General features: G+C 39.9%; 1 protein-coding gene across 3 annotated transcripts in view; it reads left to right on the top strand.

Annotated features, from left to right (window-relative positions):
- The window catches only part of LOC102287021 (uncharacterized), a 194,547-nt gene that overhangs the window by 43,052 nt on the left and 130,323 nt on the right, over window positions 1–21,172 (top strand). Inside the window, exon 2 of one of the 3 annotated variants that reach the window (XM_070383153.1) lies at window positions 17,857–17,986. The exons of the other annotated variants lie outside the window; for them this stretch is intronic. The gene's annotated coding sequence lies outside the window, so the exon portion shown is untranslated. The remainder of the gene's footprint in view (window positions 1–17,856; window positions 17,987–21,172) is intronic. 3 annotated transcript variants of the gene reach the window in all.

Genomic DNA, 21,172 nt, shown 5'->3' on the forward strand with positions numbered 1-21,172 from the left:
CATGTGTTGAGGCCTGGAGAGAGCAGAGCATATTCTTGAGCCTTGTAAGCAACTTGGTATATTTGGGAGGTGGAATTTCAGTTCAGTTCAGTTCATTTCAGTCACTCAGTCGTGTCCGACTCTTTGTGACCCCATGGACTGTAGCATGCCAGGCTTCCCTGTCCACCACCAACTCCCATAGCTTGCTCAAACTCATGTCCATCAAGTCGGTGATGCCATCTAACCATCTCATCCTCTGTCGTCCCCTTGTCCTCCTGCCTTTAATCTTCCCCAGCATCAGGGTCTTTTCCAATGAGTCAGTTCTTCACATCAGGTGGCCAAAGTATTGGAGTTTCAGCTTCAGCATCAGTCCTTCCAATGAATATTCAGGACTGATTTCGTTTAGGATTGACTGGTTTGATCTTGCAGTCCAAGGGATTCTCAACAGTCTTCACCAACTCCACAGTTCAAAAGCATTAATTCTTCAGCGCTCAGCTTTCTTTATAGTCTCAACTCTCACATCCATACATGACTACTGGAAAAACCGTAGCTTTTTTTTAACCATAGGTGGGCCTTTGTCGGCAAAGTAATGTCTCTGCTTTTTAATATGCTGTTTAGGTTTGTCAGAGCTTTTCTTCCAAGGAGTAAGCGTCTTTTAATTTCATGGCTGCAGTCACCATCTGCAGTGATTTTGGAGCCCCTAAAAATAAAGTCTGTCACTATTTCCATTGTTTCCCCATCTATTTGCCATGAAGTGATGGGACTGGATGCCATGATCTTCGTTTTCTGAATGTTGAGTTTTAAGCCAGCTTTTTCACTCTCCTCTTTCACTTTCATCAAAAGGCTCTTTAGTTCCTCTTCGCTTTCTGCCATAGGGGTGGTGTCATCTGCATGTCTGAGGTTATTGATATTTTTCCCAGCAATCTTGATTCCAGCCTGTGGTTCATCCAGCCCGGCATTTTGCATGATGTGCTCCGCATATAAGCTAAATAAGCAGGGTGACAATATGTAGCCTTGACGTACTCCTTTCCCAATTTGGAACCAGTCCATTATGGGTAATTAGAAAAGAGGCCAGGCATATTGCCTGATATTTGACTGCCATTATTATTTAATATGGGGGCTTACCTGGTGACTCAGTGGTAAAGAATCTGCCTGCAATGCAGGAGATGTGGGTTTGATCCTTGGATTGGGAAGATTCCCTGGAGAAGGAAATGGCTACCCTCTCCATTATTCTTGCCTGGGAAATTCCATAGACAGGGGAACTTGGCAAGCTATAATCTATGGACTCATGAAGAGTCAGGCATGACTTAGCGACTAAACAACAACAAAATTATTTAATATATGAATGAGTAAAAAGTTTAGTGTTTTTGCATTAGTGTTATAAATGCAATCATGAGGCAATCTCTTAATTAACTGGAATGCTCAAGACATTGTCCTTTATAATTAGGAGGACCGTTCCCTAAACCTCTTTGGTTTCAAACTTTGTTCCTGAGTATATGAGGAAATGTGTGAGTCTTAACTTCCCTCTATCAATAAATACAGTTTAGTGAGCCCAAGTCAGTCTTTTGTAACTGAGGCTTCTTCAGGTCTCCTAGGTAAACCTTCAAATGTTTTGGTCATTACCAATTACTGGTCATTACCTATTACAAGGTCATTATCTATATGTCATTATTGGAGCTGTTGATGTGACTGGTTGAGAAATTTGAGTTAAATAAATGTATTCCCTCCACAAGACACATGTGGCATATTGTGGGTTATTTATGCTTAGGATTGGTTTGTTTTCAGGTGTGAATTAATTTTTTTTCATTGATTCAACTCTTTAGTTAACACCAGGAATAGACAGGACTTTTGGCTGACTTAGCAGTCTCTAGGGTGTAATTTTGTTAGATAGAGTTTAAAGAGAAGAGCAATACAAGCCTGATAAATGAAGTAGTTAGCAATGCCTTAGTTCTTACCGTGGTGTGTTTTTGGCCACGTCTGGTTGGGACACTGTAGTCAGGAGGTCAAGAACAAGGTTGCCACATGGATCTGCTTTAATCTGTGTCCAGGGTAACTCCACAAATGCTGCTCTTCCCCAGGGAGCATGTGATGATCATAGCTAACTCCTCAAAGCAATTCAGAGCACATTCTCTAACAGCTCTCATGGCAGTGGGGCAGTAGCTTCCTCTTTGTGTCTGAAATATTTATTGGGGCCCTTCCTGGTAGAGCCAAGGGTCTGGTTGTGGGAGTTTCCTGAGCCCAGAGCACCGATGTGTCTGGTATGCTGCTGCTGTCCCTTTCCACTGGACCATCTCCAGCCCTTGTGGCCACTGCAGGTCATGGATAAGGGGAGAAGGGAGGGACTAGAGATTCCCTCCTGGCTTCAGGGAAAGTTTCCTTTATTCCAGGCTAGGCATTCCTTTAGTCTTGGGTGTGGGATTGGAGGTATTCTGGGAAGCAAAAACAGATCCCATCTTGCTGCTCAGTCCATGGGAAGTGGGAAGGTGGGGAGGGAGATGTGTTTTTTCCATCTTTAATTCAGATTTTCCCGCAAGATCCATGTTATAAATGACATTTAGATTTTCAGGGTAGCCCACAAAACTCTGTTTGTCTAGAATGTAACTGAAGAAGAAATGTGTTTTGGTTATGTTTTGGTTCTAGAAAAAGCATTGTTTTTCAAACTTTTTCCTCCTGCATTGGAACCTTTCATTCAGATGAATACAAGGTGTATATAACAGGTAAATGCAGAACTACTCTGGTTTAAGCAGGATTCAGCCTCACAGTAGCTGAGTCTTGGTCCCTGAAGTCTTGGTCACTTCCCTTTTGGGTTGACTTCACTAATTACTGCTGCAATCACCCGTTATCTCCTTAGGGGGCACTGTCCACCTCTAGCGCCGCATTGCAGAGCGGAGTGGATGCACAACTCTGTGGTCAAGTCTCTAAAGCCAGAAAGGATAGCAAAAGCAAATAAATGGAGCAACAGGAATAAATAAATAAAAGGAAAACTAGTGGTTCTAAAAACTAGTCTGTGAATCAGTATGAGCTGGTTGCATAAGAATAACTTGAGAAATATAAAACAGATGAATTTAAAAAAAAATCTGGGACCATTCCTCAAAATTCCAATTCAGTTGCTCTTGAGTAGGTCATGGAATATGTATGTTAAAAAGCTGCTCCAGAGAAGTAGGATAGTTGGAAACCAGGCCTCCACTATGCCTTTAGCTCCTGACTTCCTCCTGGGGCAGAGAATGTCCCTCTCAAACACAGCAAAGGAGGCAGGTCCAGATATGAGAAATGGATCCCAAGGAGGGACAGGGGTTTCTTCCCTGCCTAAGGCTTGGCCCCTACAGACTGGCTTCCTACTGAAAAATCAGTCTCATTCCCATTGAGTGCCATTCGGAGTCTTTACAACCCTCTCCACACATAGGGCTGTGGCCTCACCCTCTGGCTTTAACAGGCACAGTAGAATATAATTCATTTAACCTCCCCCAAAGTGAAGCTACAGATGGGAGCCTTTGGATTGTTTTCTTATTATTAGTACTAATCTGGGCACTGTTTCCCTGATGTCTAAAAATTTCTCCCCCCTGTAGAAATGTGCTCTAACTCTAGTGATCCATTTAAAGGAACGATCATAGCTACGAAACCTCTTGGCAAGGACCCTTAAGACTTTGTGTGACTCTGTGTTTTGTTAACGTTGTCAAGGTGACCCTCCCAATCCTAGGTTGTTCTAGAATCAGGCAACAGGAAGCCCATGAGTGGGTCTGAAGGAGAACGTGAGTGCTCTTGATGTCTAACTTCTGGAGTGATTGTGAGAACAGTGGGTAGATCGACAATTTTCTGTGCTGCCTAAGCTAAGAAAGCATTGTGTTGAAATATGTTTTTTAAAGTTTCTTTTTAACAAAGTGACAGGATCATCTTAATCTTTGACTGCTGTAGTTTTTCAAGGAACACAAGAGCCTGCAAAAAGGCGGCCAGTTTTTAAGAAAAAGCACTTCAGGCCTTTCCTTCCTGTAGATCCTATTTCCAGAAGGGCTAATGGATGCCCGCACCCTTTCCGTGTTCCACTCTGACAGTCTTGTGATATGGAGCCTGTCATGGGCTGTAGAACAGACTCCTTCCTGGGGTGGCCTTAACTGTCAGCCTAAACCCATGAGTTTTGACTGCCTAATCAGTGAAGAACTGGCCCCCAGATGGATGATAATATTCTTGTTCCCTGACTTACTTGGCTTTCTTTTTGTTCTTTACCCCATTCTCTGTCTTTCACTTTGAATTCTTTCTGTATCCATCCCGTCACTTGATGGCTGTGTGACTTTAGCTTTGTCCTTTAACCCTCAACTTTCTCATCTTTAAATTGGAATTATAATAGTGTCCATCTCATAAGGTGGAGTCAGGACTTGTTACATAATTTGTGGGGCCCAGTGCAAAATGAAAATGTGGGGCCCCGTGTTTAAAAATTAAAATTTCAAAATAGTGGTACAGGATAGTAAGCCAAGTACAGGACCCTTCTGAGGGCTTCCCCAGGTGGCCCAGTGGTAAAGAATCTGCCTGCCGAGCAGGAGACTTGGGTTCGATCCCTTGGTTGGGAAGATTCCCTGGAGAAGGAAATGGTAACCCACTCCAGTATTCTTGCCTGGGAAATCCATAAACAGAGGAGCCTGGTGGACTTCAGTCCATGGGGTTACAAAAAGTCAGACATGACTGAGCACACGCACACACAGGGCCCTCCTAAATACAAGATCCTGTGTGACTGCACAGGTCACACACCCAAGATACCAAGGAATCAATGAAATAAGAAGTACTGTCATAGCTCTTATTATTCTGTGTCTTCCTATTTATACTCTAGATTTGTCAGTAACAGCCAAACATGCCATCCTCTATGGAAAGACACACACATGTATTATTCAGTCATTCTTAGGGTCTCTTAGGTCTGTGGAATTTGCTTTTTTTAAAAAAATGTCTTGCTTGAACCTAATGAAAGAATCACTAGGTGTTAGGAAAATCATTCAGAATGCCTCCATTTATATATTCTACTTTTCCTTTGATCCTTTTCCATGTTTATACTTGGGTGTAATTATACCAGTTTATTTTGTATTCTCCTGTTTTCTACCTTGTTCCACAGTTTTCCTAATTGAGTTTTTAAAAAGAAAATCACTTTAAAAATTAATGAAATGTTAGTGCATTATTAACCATCAAAGCGTAACTTCTAGGTCCTGAAGAAGGAAATAGGCTAGGGAGGAAGGAAGCAAGAAGGAACCTGGAGAGAAAGACAGAGGAGAGATTTCAAGGGATTAAGTGTTTTTGGGAGTGACATTTGGGGTCTTAGATGAGTGAAGAGCATACTGGTTTATAATGATGGTAATAATAGCTAACATGTTGTGCTGAGTTCTTTACGGAGCTCATCTCATGATCTTCACAATAACCTAAGACAAGAGATGTGATTGGTGTCCCTAGTAAACAGAAGAGGAACTCAAGGCATTGGGAAGTTAAGTAACTTGTCACATACCTAGCGAGTGTTGGATCAAAATTGGAGCTCCTCAGTCAGGCTACTGTACAACTTGTACACTTCTGTGCTTTGTGTCTTGACATTATAGCCGTTATTGTTACTGAAGTATTTTAAAGCAAGTTCTAGTCCTTAGGTCATTTCACCCCTACATACGTTATTATTCATTTCTAGAAAATATGGATGTTTTCTAATTCAACTATAGTACCATTATGATACCTAACAAAATTAGCAGTAATTCTTTGATATTACATATAGTTAATCATATTCAAATTTCCTTCATTATTTTAAAAATGTCTTTCTTTAACCTCGATTTGTATAGCTGAAGATGGAAATAATGATCTGTACATTGCAGTGGGTTGTTATATCTCTTAACATTATTTTAATCTATAGCAGGCTCACTGTTTAAAAAATGCCATTAACTTGTTGAAAAAACCTGGTCAACTGTCTTATAGAATTACCCAATTTGGATGTGTCTGTTTGCTTTTCCGTAATGTCATTTCAGAATGTGTAATTCTACACTGTATGTTGCCTCCTTTGGATATGTTGTTCTGGATCATCCAAAACAAATCTTTTGTTATCACTTTGAAAGATTAACTGGAAATTTTTAATTTTTTTCTCAGTGCCTTTGCTTTGGATTTTTGAATTTGCTTTTAAATATCGGCCTCGTATTTTCCCTCAGGATGAACCATCATTTTATTTAACGATTTTTCTCTACTGTTTCACATTTTGTTTACAGTTTTCCCCCCTTCTTTAGATATGCTTCAGTGAACATCTTTGCAAATATAATACTTTTTATCATTTCATTAAAATAAGCATCCAGATGTGGTTTGGTGTTAAGAGTATCAAAAGTTAGGATCATTTTAGTGGATCTTTAACTCTATGAAAACTACTTTCCATAAGAATTTTTTTTTTACATTAAAAAATTAAAACTTAAGGTTTCTTCAGTTCAGTTCAGTCGTTCAGTCATGTCTGACTCTTTGCGATGCTATAAATTGCAGCACGCCAGGCCTCCCTGTCCATCACCAACTCCCGGAGTTCACCCAAACTCATGTCCATCGAGTTGGTGATGCCATCCAGCCATCTTATCCTCTGTCGTCCCCTTCTCTTCCTGCCTCCAGTCCCTCCCAGCATCAGAGTCTTTTCCAATGAGTCTACTCTTCGCATGAGGTGGCCAAAATATTGGAGTTTTAGCTTTAGCATCATTCCTTCCAAAGAACACCCAGGACTGATCTCCTTTAGAATGGACTGGTTGGATCTTCTTGCAGTCCAAGGGACTCTCAAGAGTCTTCTCCAACACCACAGTTCAAAAGCATCAATTCTTCTGCACTCAGCTTTCTTCACAGTCCAACTCTCACATCCATACATGACTACAGGAAAAACCATAGCCTTGATTAGACAGATTCAGTTTAAAGATCCCTATTGGATTCTTTAGATAACCTGGGATAGGTGTATAATTGAAGATTGGCCCCTATAATATTTCCTGATATCTTTCAAAGAGATGGCAAAGGAGATTGTACTGTATGACCCAGAACAGCATTCTAAGAGAGGCAATAGGTAGTGTAGAGATGAAATTAAGATAATTGAAGTGATGTCAATATGGTGACTTAGTACGTCACCATATTGTGACTTGGGCTCATTTCAGTACACCTGTTGTAATAGGAATTTTGTTTTTTTATATTCTGATGGATTCTAACTTGATTGTTCTAATGAATTCTGGCCCCTCCTATTCTGAGGTCCAATTCATGAGAAAGAAAAAGAGGAGGTCTGGGATCATGGGGTTCCTTTTGACTTAGAAGTTGCACATGTCGCTTCCATTCATATTCCTTTGGTAAGAACTTAGTCAAATGGCCATACCTAACTGTAAAGAAAGGATAGAAGTGTAGTTTTTGGCTAAGCAGACTCATTCCCAGGAAGAAGAGAATAGATTTCAGTAGGCAAGTAGCAGCCTGTAACATATTACCTATGAAAGGGGGCTCTAGAGTCAGAAAGACATAAGTTCCAATCTTGGCTCTGCCACTGGCCAGCCGTGCGACCTAGAACAATAATTCTATCTTCTTGATTTTCTCATTAGAAAACTGGAAATAATAATTTCACTTTATCAGGATTGTTATGAGACTCGAATGAGTGAGTTCATGCAAAGTGCTTAAGAAAAAAAGCACTTGTGTGTGGTTAAAAGCACAGAATTGGGAATCAGACTGGCAGGGTTAAAATCTTGGCTCTGTGTTTGCTAGCTGTGTGATTTTAAAGAAATTACACAAAAATTCTCAGAAATCTACTTTCTTCTTCTATAAAATGGAGAAGTTGATTCGTTGGAAAAGACCCTGATGCTGGGAGGGATTGGGGGCAGGAGGAGAAGGGGATGACAGAGGATGAGATGGCTGGATGACATCAGTGACTCAATGGACGTGAGTCTCAGTGAACTCTGGGAGTTGGTGATGGACAGGGAGGCCTGGCGTGCTGCGATTCATGGGGTCACAAAGAGTCAGACATGACTGAGCGACTGATCTGATCTGATTAATGCCTACCTCTAGAAAGAATTTGATGAAGTCCTCCAATGCTTTTATTAAAGGATTTATTCATGCTCAATAAATCATGATGGTCTTTTTGTAGTTACTATGTTTGTTCATTTTATAAACTCCTGAGTTTATCTCCAAAAGAGAAGTAGTAAATTTATAATTGTGTAGGCATGCCCCTGTCGTGAGTTGCTGCATTTTCTTATACCTCTTGTTACTGCTTTGCTCTTTCGTCCTATTAACATGTTTATGTATTCAGCTTGTATACTAGCTCCTATTTGATTTTTTGGGTAAGCATCTACTGATGACTTATATTCTAAGTCACACAGACTATGCTATTTAGTGTGACATCTACAGCTTGTCCCAGAAGTTGAGTACATTTTTTTTTTTCAAAATGTTCTCAATCTCATGAAACCATTTTGAAAAGATTAAGCTGGCTAGAAGAAATCTCTGTGGATAGCTAAGCAGTGTAATAAAAATGGAAAACTCAGGTTTTTATGATACATGGCTGCTCTAACTTCAGAATCTCTCTCTTGTATCATTCCCATGACCCTGAGTTGTATTTTTCAGGTCTAATTTTGGGATTTATTTCTACATCTCCGATTTTATGCAGATCACCTGGAGCCCCATGATTGCTCCTCTTCCCTTCTAGGGACGCTTCCACGATTTCCGTGTGACTACAGGGACTCCTTCCTCTTCCCTACCTTCCCCCCCACCACTTACAGAGCTGACATGCTGCTATGTTGTGCCATTGTGCTGTCCTCAATATTGTGGCGTTCAGCCTGGCTCCAGTGATATAAAACGAGGGGGTATGGATGCCTTTTTCAAACTTGAAACTAGCAAAAGACAAAAGCCCCTTTTGTTTGAAACCATTGGGAGTGTAGTCCTGAGTTCTTGTTCTTTAAGGGAAACTGTGGGGTGGGAACTTTTCTTCTCCATACCTGCCCTTTCTGGCTGCTGCAGTTTTGCATGGAGTAATTGAACAAATGAAATACCAAACCTACAAAAAGTAGCGTTATCAAAGTGAATGAATGAACACTTACCTAGCAGAACGGTAAGACATGGACAAATAGGAGGACAAGTTAATGATCTAGAAATTGTGTAGCTTTGCTGTCTTAGAATCATGGCAAATGGAACATATGGTATTCGGTCATTTTTTGCATTCATATGAAAAGAAAATGAGTTTATTTTACAAATAAATGGAGTTTGTGTTTCTGTATGTTATTCATGATTATAATGTTTACTTCTCTTGAAGTAGAAATATGTCACCTAAATATTAAATATAAAGATTTTTTTAACTATTAATGAATAATTTTTCTTACATGCCATGCCTTCATCCACTTTGATAAACATTTTAGGCTTTTCTCTTCATTTGCTATTATTTTGTCTGATAAAGCTGTGAACAGAGGCATCTTAAGAAGAAAAAGAGGGAATTGATGAAAAGACAGACATGTTAAAATTATTGTTTGCCCGAGTATTAGAATTTTAGATTAAGGCCTAGAATCAAATTCACTTCATATTCTCATGTACTCTGGGACTTCCCTGGTGGTTCCGTGGCTGAGACTCTGCACTTCCACTGCAGGTTCGTGGGTTCAAGGCCTGGTTGGGAAACCAGGATTCAGCATGTTGCACTGTGTGAGCAGCAATAACAACAACAGCAAAACAAGCAAAAGGGTACAATGGTGTTTCTATTTCCTATTTTGAGATTCATAAAGGGCCCAGAAGTTTCCATTTAAAAAATCCACTGCATTCGTTGTGTCATTGTAGTGCACATTTATTATTTTTATCTTCACAGCATCTGTACATCAGAAGCGTCTTTTCCTTGTGGAAACCATTTGTGCCCTGTCCTCAGTTCATGCGACCCAAGCTGGTCAATCCAAGTCCACAGAAAGTGGATAAACAACGAGCTGTGTTTGAAGTCAGGCTAGTCCAAGTCAGCTATAAGACTTTTGAGTAAAAAAGAGTTCTCTGTCCATTGAAATTTCTAGGCTAGGGAATGATGTATGAAGCTGACAGAGGTGGTCTAGGCTTCTCCATGGTAAGAGTCTGCCTGAAGCCAGCTTGGAGAGAATTGATCCAAGAGGTGGAGAAAGAGTCTGACCACATTGTTTGATTACCCCTGCCATTGAATTTCTTATTTTTACCCCCAGACTAGTCTTAGCTGGTTTCATCCACTTACAGGTGGAAGAGTTCTGGCCGCTACAATCATCATACTTTTCCTCAGGAAGCATTTATCCAACGCCTGGATCATTGCATATGGACTACTTTACATGTAACAGGAAAATACAGGATTAATAGTGCAATGAGAATGGAAGAGCCACCTGGGTCATTTTCCCATCCAGTGCAACCTCCTTATTCTTCATTGACAGTCGTCTTAGAATCCAAATCACTTCATTTTTTCAAGGATCTGGAGATACAACAGAGTTTTCATTTTCTATCCTGAGTTTCAGAAAAAGTCCTGAATTCCATTATGGTCCCTACTTTTAAAAAGATTCACTACCAAGTCAGATAACTCACTGCCTTACAAAGAAGTGCATTACAGTTTTGGAAAATTCTAATTTTCAGAAGGTTTGTTCCTTTTATTGAGCTGAAGTATGTTTTATTTCACTCATTAGTTCCAGTGCTTGAAACCATGCAGATTAAAGCCAAGTCCTCCTCCACAAGGCATCACTTCACCTATTCGAAACACCAGTCACACCTCTTTGTCTTCTTTGCTCCCAGAGACATGACCCCAGTTCCTTCTCCCATCCCTCACAAAATGGGAAGTCCAGATCACCTTGGTTGTTCTATAACCTCAGTTTACTTCTGTTTGTTAAATGTCCCTTTTAACAGGAGACCAGCACTGAGCTAGGACCTCCTTTGTTTTCCTCTAGATCCTTACATGAGGGCAGCCTTATACTGAATTATATTTTGGGGCTTCTGTTTCCCACCCATACTCTCTGATTCATAACAAGCTAGCTGTGAGCTAGTACTTCTTTCCTTCCCTCTCATCCTTTTTTTTTTTTTTTTTTTTCTGTACAAACAGTTTCTAAGTCAGGTCTGTGTTTGAGTCTTGATTATCAGAATCTGTTTTAGGATTTTACAAACAACCATAAGTTTTTGTTCCCCTAAATATGCAACACCATGTGGAGGGTATTGTTTTGCCCATGGGTTTGTGCCTCATTTGGGACCTTCGTTGTGTAGAGTGATGCAAGAGTCAGTCATTGTTATTTGGGTCATTCATACAGCCCATTGGCTAGAGAAGAGTATTTGTTTCATCAATTAGGAACTGTGTTCAGATGTGGGTAAGAAAGAATGGGTTAAATACACATAAAGTAGTGTGGAGAGAGGAGCCCAGAGCTGGTACGGTGTTTGCATAAAGCCACAAAGGATTCAGGCTCTGGTCTTTTTTTATGTTCCACAATCCCAATGCCTGACTTCCATTCTCAACATTGCCTCCTAGTCCCAGATGACTTTCTAATGTCTTGCCCACATTCTATTCAGTAGGAAGGACAAAAGGTTGCTTCTCCTAATAGAATAAGCTCCTTTTAAGGTGTTGCCCCCAACCCCTCAATCCTTTCACTCATGTTTCATTGGACAGTAGTAAGTCATATGGACACAACTAGCTGCAAGGGAAATATTCTGGGCAGCAGCATAACCAGCCAAAAATTGGCATTCTGCTACTAAGAAAGAAAGGCAGGTGAATACTGGGAGATTACCAGCCCCGTTCCTGGAAAGTTATTGAAATATTTTCCTTCTGGCCATGGAAGTAAAGAGCAGTAGAAAGAGCTACTTAACTTGGACAATATCTTCCCTCACTTTTCTTTGACCTTTGGGTTTGGTGTGTTCTGTTTTCCTCTAGGCCTTTGTGGAAAGGTTAAAATGCAGGGTTTTTTGTTTTTTTTTTCAGTCCTTCCTCCTCCCCTCTTGTTTGCTTGCACTTAGTACTAATCTTCAGACCTTGTAGTGGCAAAGATAAAAATTGTTGGAGCCAAATAGTGATTGAATTAAATTGAACTCCTTCTTTAATACAGTAAAAATGAGGTCTGCCCTTTCTCTCTTTAATAACAACTGTGGCAATAATTAAACTCAACGTCATCTTTAAAATGGTTTACTTTGCATAGTTCTATATGCACACTTTCAGTTACCACTATTTAAATAACATCAGTCTCCCAAAAACATGGTTCAAATTTCAGTTACCAAATATATTCACTGAGAAGTTGTGTAAACTACAAACATTGCCACTAACACTTTGGCCCACAAGTCACTACATAAGTGGCAGATGCACATTTACCATCAGGGACCAATCTTGTCACTTCTTGCAGTGATTGATACTGCGCGCCTGTTACAGCTCACAAACGGACAGCAAAGTGTGTATTTGTGTTGCCTCTTTGTTTCCCAGGATAAACTCATGTGACATTTTACAAATATGAATAGTTAAAGAATAGTCCAGCAAAAATGGAAGTTCAACAAAAGAAACAAAATAATGCTGAAAGTGAAGTTTGAGTTAAACATAAATGCAATGTAGAAGAAAGAGTTGATTGTGAGAATGTTGATACTACTGCCTTTCGAAAGACATACATCCAGAGGAACTTAGTGAAGGCAAATTTACTGACATAAATAAGGAAAGTGGTTGTATGAAAGGATAAAAATGTCCTGGAGGCAGTGACACCAGCAAAAAAATTCACATAAAAGAAACTCTTGGAGACATTTCATGACCCTGAAAATATAAGGGATAAAATGTTGGAAGCAGATGCTAACTTAAAAAGCAGTGTGACAATTTGCCAAGGCATAGAAAAGATCCTTATTCCACACTGTCAGTTATATGAAGACAAGAAGGCAAACACAACCCAAGCTAATCTTGATCGCTTTTTTTTTTTTTTTTGCAAACAAATAAGATACTTTATTTTTAGTGTTTTTACTAGTTTAAATGATAGCATACTAAGCAAAAAGTTTTGTTCTTTTTTTTTTTATTTCCTGATACATTTATAACCAACAGTGAAAGAGGTTGTAATGTTTTGACAAAAATGTTTAGAGGTCATGGAACAATTACAATGTTTTCCATTAAGCCAGTTTTGCACAGTATCAACTTGTGTGATCATTTTATGGTCCTGTCCTACAGTACAAAGTGAAGATTTCCTGTATTTCACACAGTTACTCTACTTCATATCTACCACAATATTTGCAATTCAGGCAAATCCTATCACTCCATTTCATCCATCCATCCATCCATTCATTCATATCTGTAAATGAAGTCACAGAGATTATGTAGGTTTAAAATTACGTAACTAAATAGCTGGCAAGACTTGAAACATGATAATTTCACTTTAAATTCATTCTTCTTACAGTCCCACTACCATGATACCACATTATTTCCAAATAGTCTCATTACTATGTGAGATAGAAACAGGGAAAATGTCTTCAATGTTGAGGCTTCCAAATCTAATGTGTTCCATGTCCCATTACACAGATTGATGTATTAGTTATCATTCTTAGGCTGCAAGCAACAGAAATGAACTCTACCATGGTAAATTCATATAGTAATTGTCCCCAATGAATCATGTCTCCCTGTATCCCCTTTACCCGGGAAGGTTTCTCTGTTACTCCTTCCATTAACAGATGAAGTCTCTTTTCCCACCCCTTAAATCTGGGCTGGTTTTAAACTATCTGATCAATAGAATGTGATGTAAGGGAAGTTGCAGCTCTGCTTTTCTCTCTGAGCATTCCTCCAGGATGGCCTACTGGAGGGTGAGGTGCCACGTGGAGAACTGATGTGTTCCAGCTGATGGCTTCAGCCAGCTTCCAAGTAAGTGAGTCAGTGAGGCAATCCAGGGTCAGCCCCCAGCAGATCTTTCCACTGACTGCAGATGTTGAAATGAACCCAGTTGGTACCACGTGGAGCAGAGACACACCATCCCAGCTGAGCCCTACCCAAACTGCCAATCTGTAGAACTGTGAGCAAATAAATGATTATTATTTTAAGCCATTAAGTTTGGAAGTAGATCAGTATGCAGCAAACCACTATCTTAAATAGAAAAGAGAATTTATTGGGAGGATACTGGGTTGTTTGTAGGATTTAAGGGAAAACTTCAGAATGAAAGGATAGAAAGCCTTGTAGCAGGAGTTACTCCACAGTCTTGCCAAGGTCTCACTTCTGGAGTGAATGAACTCCAGCTGTTTGTCTTGTTTTTGTGTTGTTCTACTAAAGATTCAGAGTCCTGCAGGAGAAAATTTGATGGTCACACATCCATCCTATGGAAGTACTGATTTATGAGAGGAGACTCTGGCAGAAGGAAATTTCCAGTTTCTTCTTAAGCTTTTATAGTGGGGAGACAAACACTTGGGCTTATCTCCCCTCAGGTGTACACAGATACTTCCCCCTAAAGCAATCCAGGTGCTGCCAAGGAGGGGGAATGTATGATGGACATCTTCAAAATGACAGCTGTCCACTATGGTCACTTCTTTTCCTTGATGAGGATTTTAAAATATTTATACCAAGTGTGTTATTTCACAGTAAATAAATTTGTGGGAAATAAAAAAAAATTATGCCCTTATAACTGGCATATAAGTCAATATATGGAGAGAAACTGAATCTTAGATTGAGAGGATTAAAAGTAAAAAGGGCTTTAGAACTCATCACGGTCAAGGTCCTCATTTTATAAATGAGGAGAGTGAATCGAAGGTGATTAAGCCAAGGGTACACAAAACTAGACCAGAGCTAGAACCTAGGTTTTTTTTTTTTTTTCCCCCTAACTATCCATAGCTTCAGATGAATTTGGGGAGGGAAAAAAAAATTGACCCGAAGTATTTGAAATGTGCGTGTTAACTTCCACTCGAGTATTCTCTTAGCAAGGACTCTTTGGAAGGCCTCTCTGCCTGTTGGGGGCACCCTGCTTATCTTGCCTCCCAGCACCCATCATCTCTTCCCCACTCCCAAACACCCAGGCCAATACAGGTTTCCCACGCTATCAGAAAGAAAGTGTTCCTAAGAAACCTTTCGTGAGCCTAAGCGGCTTAAGTGAAAGTGAAGAAGCAATTAACTTAGGATACATGTTGCTATTGGATGCATGAAAAACACAGAGATAAAGCACAGACACAGTTCAAAGCTATTGCAGCTTGGTGCTGAGACACCCAGCCTATTTCTTGGGAAGGAGCTTGGCGGTGCCACTCTCCCTGCTCAGGGTTCGAGCTGCCTCGGTAACAGCTACCTACAGCACAAACACTGAACGCTAGTTTCTCTTTTTGTCTTTTTCATAAAAGTGAAAATCCTCTTCGAACTTCTTTTGGTTAGCCCAAACAGATACTAATGTAGGTCTTCTGTAAAAGCAAACTGGTGTAAGGCAAACTTTGTAAAAGCAGAACTGTATTGCTCTGGACCAATCTAAACCTGAAAAATCAGATGAGGTCGATGTTTCAAAATCCAAGCCAGCTGGCACTTGAATCAGGATATAAGACTGTCCTGTCGAGACTCAAACCCACTTAGAACTTTGGTTTGGTGGCTGTTCCATGTTGTATTCCCATTTGTTTTAAATCTGGGTATTTTTTGAAGGGTACCTGCATAAAAATAGCATCTTTGCATTCTTGTCAGATCCTGATGCATACTGGTTTTCTAAAGTCCTAATCCTGTTAGTGAGACATGTCAATTAGACTGTATCATGGGGGATTATGACAACTGAGAAGAAACAGCCAACTGGAGAATCTCAAACTATATGAACATAGACCTACCAAGAAGAAAAGACCTTGATTATTATTAATGAAAAACTGTTGCAAGAAATAAAAACAAGGTAACAAATAGGTAAGAACATATCAAAGGAAAATTATTATAAAATAAAATATAAAAATATTTAGATTTCTGGTCTGGAAGGAAACAAGAAACAGTGATTGTCTCTGAGAAAAGGGATGGATGGCTGGAGACTAGGGTAGGAGTGAGACTTCTCAATTTTGAACCATGTTTTTGGAACCTTATCTGTTGAAAAGTAACTTAATGAAAACCAAAAAACAAGTGTGATGTGTTGCAAGCAATTTCTCTACCAGAAGCAAGTGTTTCGAGAACTTCCGTTGTGCTTTTTAATGCTTGAAGCAAGTTTCAGGGAAAGAATTAAAAAGACATCTGTCTTGGTCTTATTCTCTTGACTTATTAAGTAATATAGGGTTTTCTTTGGCTAAAAATTTGGTTGTTGCTGTCCTTAGATTTTTTTTTGTTTCACTCAACATACCTTATTTCACTGTTTTCTAACCTGGTATTGATTTTTATCGTCCTAGAGACTTTGACTGGTACATAATATTCTATTTTCCATCTTTCTAGCCTTCTTGCACAATATTTGGTATTTTAAAAACAGCTCCCAACACTCCCTCTTGTTTTCATCACATTTCTCTTATCCCCTCAAAATGTGGTTATTGTATTTAATGGACCAATTTTGCTCACCCTAAAGGTAGATTCAGGTTGCCATTTGTTGGCTGCTTCAGTGTGTAATCCACTAATCCCAGTTTGTGACTAAAGGTTTCACACTGGCATATTCGGAGATATCAGTTCTCATCAGCAGCTTAATGGAGATTTTTCCATTTTGAAAGACACGATTTTTGATGTTTCTGCCATGGTTTTGCCTCCTCTGGCAATAATACCACAGTTGCCGTTATTTGTGATAGGAGACAGACTGTATTAGAAAGAAAGGATGTTGGCTTCAAGGTAAAGGTTTTGGCAGATCCAGCGCTATCTCATTGGTTACAAAGCCTTTCTGGAAAGCGCACAATTATTCAGCTTGCACAGCACAATTAAGTAAACAATTCGTTTAGCCTCTGTATTGATACTCCATTGCAGAGGGACTGGGTGGCTCCGGAGATTGGAAATGGGAGCTGTAGCTGTTTCCCTAGACTTAGGTGCTTTGAATCTGTTTGTTAGGGTAGTGACCACACAGTGTCTCCATCTGATGGCCGTGTAGCAACCCAGGTGAGACAGATTGGTGGCTTCAGGTCCATGGAGAGATGGTCACATCTCAACATCCAGGATCCCAGCTGGCAGAAATATGTGTGGATTATACCGACATGATTCAATTTGTGCTTTAGTGAAATTCATATCCTGAAAATCCTATTTGCGCTAATGTGAACTTCAGAATATCTTCCTAAAGCTCTGAGTGGAGGTCTTAGCTGTCTCCATTTGCCCGATGATTAGCACATTTGGCCTGTTTACTTTGGCTTAGAGGTTTTAAGAGTCTTTAGGGTTATAAGATTTCTCCCAGCTCTCTCCTACATCTGAATATTGGGGATAAAAATCTCACAGTATAAACTGCCTGAAGAAGCACAGAACTTGGGTACAGAATTCTGTTTTCAATTTGTACTAAATTATCACTCATCTGAGTAGTTTTAGGTGCAATGAGGCTTTTAATAAAGAAACACGTGGGCTTATAAACTATAAAGATGTGCTTATAAAGTACCATTTAGATCTAAGATATTTCTTAAAGTAGCTCTAGGGGGCTGTGTTAATTGGCCTACTAGTCTTCCCCAGCATTTTTCTTGTCCATTCCTAACATCTAACAACCTTCTCCTACACATATGTGTGCATGCACATACACACAAATTTACTAGTTCTACTACTTCTTCTATTCAGAGGGAGGAATCCAGATCTGGACCTCAAATAGATAAGTTTTTCAAAATTGAATGTAATACTTAAAAAAGGAATCTATATGTGCAAAATCCTAGGATGCCAGAGTTGCCAAAGACATCTGCATAGTCTTGTGATATTATGGAAAGTTACCATTTGCCTAAGGATTTGTTTTGAAGACAACATGTGTTGCAGGGTTGGACGTGGAAATAAACATTAATAAAAATAGATAATAAAATCCTGTTTAGCACTTGGAAGGATGGAGTGGGCCCAAACAAGGTAAAGTTTAGCCCCTTCTTTTTCATCAGCTTATTCATCTGTAATGCTTTGCTGTGATTTGAGGATTTTCCTAAAAAATCGGGTGCCTCTTGATGTGGACGCCAACTGGGTCTCCATTTCCTGAAATTTGATTTGTCAACGTCTGGCATCGTCTTTCAGGTGAGTTCCTTTATCCACGTGTGTAACAGGTGGAACTGATGGGAGAGCCCACAGGTGAATTAGTGCTGTGGCAGTTGGCAAATGCCTGAGCTACATGCCTCTGCCACATACTGTGAGTTGTGTTCTTCCGAGGAACCACTGTGGAGGCGTCACTAGAGGGCGGTCCGTGATTGGCCACCTGGTGGACTACTTTTGTAGAGCCATGTTACGAGTTGGATCAGTGCGCACCACCTTGGGTCCCAGCAGCGGACTGGGAGATTGGGGTAGAGTGAAATGGGGCTGCAGGTAAGCGTTGGGGTAGGGTTAGGGTGGGGGTGCTAGCCCTTGAGTGGAAAACCAGCCAAGTAAATAATAAATGCGTATGTGGAAGAGGCACTCACCTAGCACTAACTAGCGGTAGTATTTATGTCTTTATATTAAGAAGAATCACGGACTCTTTATTATGGGTCCCTGTAAGTAGATTACTATCATGAAAATATTTTTAAAACCCTTTTGCTTTTTTTGGCATAAAACTGGAACACACTGGAGAAAGGCGAGTAGGCTTGGCCCTTTGATCCTGTCCCTTTCTCTTTTCTCCCCAGTCAGACATGATTGGAGAGCCATGAATCCCTTGGCTGTGGATTGGTCCTGAAATTGAATTGTTTATGACATAATAAAATGACAGGGGTTGCCTTGTTTCATTACTTGATTAAGGTTTATTATTTAAACTGCACGATATCACTTACATACAAAACTGAATTGGAAAAAAGTGAAGTGAGTCTTTCTGTCGACAAGAAAATTATCAATGCTCATAAATTCATCAGTGAATTACAGAAACACAGTGGGATGTTTTTTTCAACTTCTTTGGCAAAGGGTGTGCTAATTCTTTTGCAAATTACTTGAGAAGAATCTTGTGGGAGGTTATAGAACTGATTCACTGACTTGCAGAAAGACTGATTTGACTTTTATCTCCTGTGGTTGGCAGTAAATGATTTTATTTAGTTTAGAGGAGAAAGGTTTTATAACCTCCTCTTTTCCATGACTCATAACTTTCTGAACAGTCACATTGTGCTTTACAATGAGGAGTGTTTGGAGGAAAGTGTTATCTAAATTGAGCCAGCCATTTTGAGTGTGAGAGCATGAAATATAAAAGAGAAGCAATTGATCTTTTCAAACTTCAAATTTGCTGTGTGCCCAGACCCAGAGAATTAACTTTCCTTTTAAGAGAAAAGACGTTTGGTGGCTATCTTTAAAAAAAAAAAAAAATAATAATTCTGGCTTTTTAAAGCTTTCAAACAGACATTTACAACTTGCATAGGGTATCTATAATTTTAGGAAAAGTGGGTAGCTTTAGGCTAGATTGTTTTCTCTGTTGGTGGGTGTAAATGTGTATGAAAGCTATTTGTTTCTCATGTAAAATGGGATCTGTTGACATAAGCATGTTTTTTTTTTTAAAGCTTGGAGATGGTAAGTCTGCATGAAAGACTTCAAAGTCGTCTTTTCCTGAGAACTTGAATTTAGTCAAACATGTGCCTGTGAGATGAGTAACAATTTGAATTATTTTACATAGATTTTTCTCTGAATTTGTATCAGAATGGGTTTGTAAAGGAGAGTTAAAAGTAAACGTCAGTGAATTGGGGAGGGAGATGAGAAGCCTGTAGCACTGAAATGTCATTTGGGAAGGCAATACTAGAGCTAAAATCATAATATCTTGCATTTATCATCTTTCTTTCCATTTGTTGCCTATTTCTGAACTGATAATCTTTTCTTCATATTGGGAAAGAACTAGAATTGAAAGACTAGAAAAATGTAAAAAAGATTATAAAATGTAAAAAAGAGTCTTAGACTTAGGAAATTGAAATATTAAAAGTTTTCACACAAATTTCATATCATTTATAACCTGGTACAATGGCACCCCACTCCAGTACTCTTGCTTGGAAAATCCCATGGATGGAGGAGCCTGTTAGGCTGCAATCCATGGGGTCGCTAAGAGTCGGACACGACAGTGACTTCACTTTCACTTTTCACTTTCATGCATTGGAGAAGGAAATGGCAACCCACTCCAGTGTTCTTGCCTGGAGAATCCCAGGGACGGGGGAGCCTGGTGGGCTGCCGTCTATGGGGTCGCACAGAGTCAGAAACGACTGAAGTGACATAGCATAACCTAGTACAACAAAGGAGGCATTACATTAACGCTCATATAGGGTCAAAATGTGTTCATTTTCAACAATATAATTTGAGGTTAAAATTTTTTACTTTCTCTTTCCTCCTTCTCTCCCTCTGTCCTTCCCTCCCTCCCTTTCATGCTTTCCTCATTTTCTTTAGTAACATTTAGACTGTTAGGGGAAACACACTGATTGAAACCGCCCACCCTGGCCAGGCACCATAGTAACCATTTGCATGAGTTGTTTTATGACAGGAGATCCTGATAAGGAATATGGAACTAATAAGCCACCACCAACCGGAAGAGTTCGGGAAAGGTCGAAAGGAGACACCACCTGTCCATCCACTTCCCGGAATCCCTCTTGCTAGCATCCATCTTGGCTGAGCAATGCGTGTGCCACCAGGAAAGACTCTGAATTAGAATGATTGGCCAAAGACCACCTGGAAACTAATCCCATCACCATAAAACCTGAGACTGCGAGCCACTTGGCAGAGCAGTTCTCCTGGGTTCCCTTACTCTACTGCTCTCCACCCGGGTGCCCTTTCCCAATAAAATCTCTTGCTTTGTCAGCACATGTGTCTCCTCGGACAATTCATTTCCAAGTGTTAGACAAGAGCCCAGTTTCGGGCCCTGGAAGGGGTCCCCTTCCTGCAACAAGACCACTACAGTTTAGTGTCCCATAGCTTATGCATATGTTTAACAGGCTCTCTTAAAAAAATCGATGCAAAATTTTACCTGCTCCCATCCCCTTGCAATTTGCATTCAAATGCCATACCTCTTCCTCCAAGGATTGGAGGATGGAAGATAGGAAATTATGAATACAAGGCTAGTAATCATTGTGCCCATTTGTCATATTGCTTCATTTGTATTTGGACCAATCAGAAGAACTGGATTCTAGTCTTGGTTCTTCCCTTACCTGATAGTTAACTTGGTCCTGCTCCTTAACTTCTCAGAGTCACGCTTTTCTCGTCTGATAAAATGGTTGGAATATGTGGTCAATAAACACACTTTCTGGATTTTGTGTATACTCTTAATTTCTCAGC

Source organism: Bos mutus, chromosome 15 (assembly GCF_027580195.1).
Source record: "Bos mutus isolate GX-2022 chromosome 15, NWIPB_WYAK_1.1, whole genome shotgun sequence".
NCBI classification, from domain to species: domain Eukaryota; kingdom Metazoa; phylum Chordata; class Mammalia; order Artiodactyla; family Bovidae; genus Bos; species Bos mutus.